The 2,500-nt window shown below is 45.1% G+C and overlaps 1 protein-coding gene across 3 annotated transcripts in view; it reads right to left on the reverse strand.

Annotated features, from left to right (window-relative positions):
• eps8l2 (EPS8 signaling adaptor L2) overlaps positions 1–2,500 on the reverse strand; it is an 80,461-nt gene that overhangs the window by 34,943 nt on the left and 43,018 nt on the right. The window lies entirely within an intron of this gene.

A 2,500-nucleotide genomic window follows, 5' to 3' on the forward strand; every position in this document is an offset into this window, starting at 1 on the left:
TGTGAGTATTCTTTACTCTGAACACTTTGACATAACGCCACACTGAAATACAGTGGGTGAGGCATGCCTCCCTTGGCGTTGAGTGTCTACCTTGTCAGTTACGTCATCGCGTAACCTAGATATGAAGTTCAATAACGCAAGTGAAGCTGCTGGCTAGTCTCGTTTCAACCAAAACTGTATCATTGGTTTCAACACATCAGTTGAATTAGCTGCTCCAAATGAAAAAAAAGTTTCAGAAATGAAGACAAGACACAAAGCACTGATGAAAACCTGGATTATGTCATTGTGGATAGGCCTACGACAGGAGGATGCTAAGATATGATTCAATGGTACAGGTAGGCAACGTGTTTCTGTTTAATGTACTAGCAACTTGCTAGCTATGTAGGCTGCATCCATGGTTAGCCTATAACACAGATTCATGTGTCATGTTTGTTATTTTTTTATACTTCCCTTCGCCACTGTGTAAACATGCGTTTCAAAGCAAGGTTCACTGTGACTCGAGAATGCAACATGATCTGATCAGGTCCTAGCAGGTTTGTTTGTAGCCGTAGAATTAGCTTGTTATTTTGCTGGTTGGGGAGTAGCTCTCAGAATAGGTTCTGGCTTTGGAGAAATGGTACGATCGGGGTTCGAACACTACTTTACAGGCTACCGTGTTTGTGCTGCAGGAAGGGTTTTACACTCTTCATTAGACCACCAGTTAAACACCTCATCTCGTCTACTTTCCCTCCTTGCAATTCCATCAGTCAAGTACGCAGGATAGTTAAGAGTTCTATCTGGTGCAAAGTAGTTTGTGTCGCTGGACAAAGAGACGTGCTGCTGACTCAAGGCATGACTTCTAGCTGATTAGGTGGACAGTTTTCTGCCGAAATTGCATCGTGCTTGTGGTAGGCTAGCCGAGGCAATCATTTGGAGAGAAAAGTATATCAAGGCTTGAACGTGATGTTTAGCGAGTGATTGACCATCACCAATATGCACGTCAAATGGGCTGCTTGCTTAGCGTGCACTTCTGATGCCCGATCCCCCTGTCCCCGACAGACATTAAGTTTTATGTTAATATTTTAATTTGTGTACTTTTACTTGCAGCATCTTTCAGTTGTTCGCAGTTCATATGGTTCTTGCACTGTTTAAGGAAATTAAAGTATTGTAATTGTCGTTTTCTGACTACTGATTGTTTAGTCAATGGATGACGGTGCCGATGTGTTTGAGTGAGTGAGAGTGAGAGAGTGAGTGTCATGAGCACTCTCTCTCCCGGTAACAACCTCAATTGCATTCAATTCTCTGCCACTCTGCTCACTCTCTCCCTACTCTGCCTAACGAGCTCCACCTGGCTCCGCCCTGCTCTGCTCTTGTTACCTGGCCAGCTGCACTGCATTTCCCACTCACCATCCTCACCTTGCCTCACTCTGTTCTAATTACTCTGCCAGCTGCACTGCATTTCCCCACTAACCTCTCCCAGTATATCAAGCCCTGTTTTTCAGCTAAGCCCTGTCAGATCGTCTTCAAACCCAGACCAGTAACCTGCCTGTCTGCGCTCTGACTCCTGTCTGTGATTCTGATCCTTTCTTGACTGCCTCCTTGTTCTACTGCCCCGACTATCCCGACCTGCCTTCTGGATCTCGACTACTCTCCGATCTTCAGCCCCTCCGGTAACTCGATTCTGCCTTCTGTCTCTCACCACGATATTTGCCCAGCCCTGATCTGTACTTCTGCCTGCCATTCATATTGCTGTTGTGTGTGTGTTCCCCCAGGTCTCCGACCACCAGATGAGCGAGCCCAGACGCTTCACCACCCTCAGCCCGATACGCCGCTCCATCACTGGGGGACACACACACTAAGCACTTGGACTGGACACCCCCGAACATTTGGTGACCCCCGGAGCCCAGGTAACCCACAGGACCCTGAAGTACCCCTGGAACCCCTGACACCCCTGGCACTCCTAGCACCCCTGGAACCGGAACCTCCCAAGACCTCACGATCATCTCACTCCTCTTCCCCCCTGAAACCTTAAATAAAGAACTCTGAATTTGAACTTGCGCTCTTGGGTCCTCTTCTGTCCGTGACAGTGAGAGAGAGAGGTTCCCGTGTGTCTGCATCACAGAATCAAAGAATCAATGTGACGGTGGAATTTTATGAACGACATTTTCTCAAAATGTCCGGGAGGTGAAAAAGTTTTTTTTCTAACGTAGGCTATTGGAAACCAGAGAGAGAGAGAGAGAGAGAGAGAGAGAGAGAGAGAGAATCCGCCGTGATGCTGCACCTTGGTTACATGTCTACTAAGGCTGTAACGATACACCCAACCCACGATTTGGTTTGTATCACGATATATGACCTACGGTTCGATACGCCCCACGATTTTTTTATTTTATTTTTTTTAAGGAAAAAAAAAAAAGAAAATACATTTTATATATATATATATATATATATATATATAAATATATATATATATATAGGCCTATATATATTATATATATAAATATATGATTTAGCAGATATAGGC

Source organism: Engraulis encrasicolus, chromosome 4, assembly GCF_034702125.1.
Source record: "Engraulis encrasicolus isolate BLACKSEA-1 chromosome 4, IST_EnEncr_1.0, whole genome shotgun sequence".
NCBI classification, from domain to species: domain Eukaryota; kingdom Metazoa; phylum Chordata; class Actinopteri; order Clupeiformes; family Engraulidae; genus Engraulis; species Engraulis encrasicolus.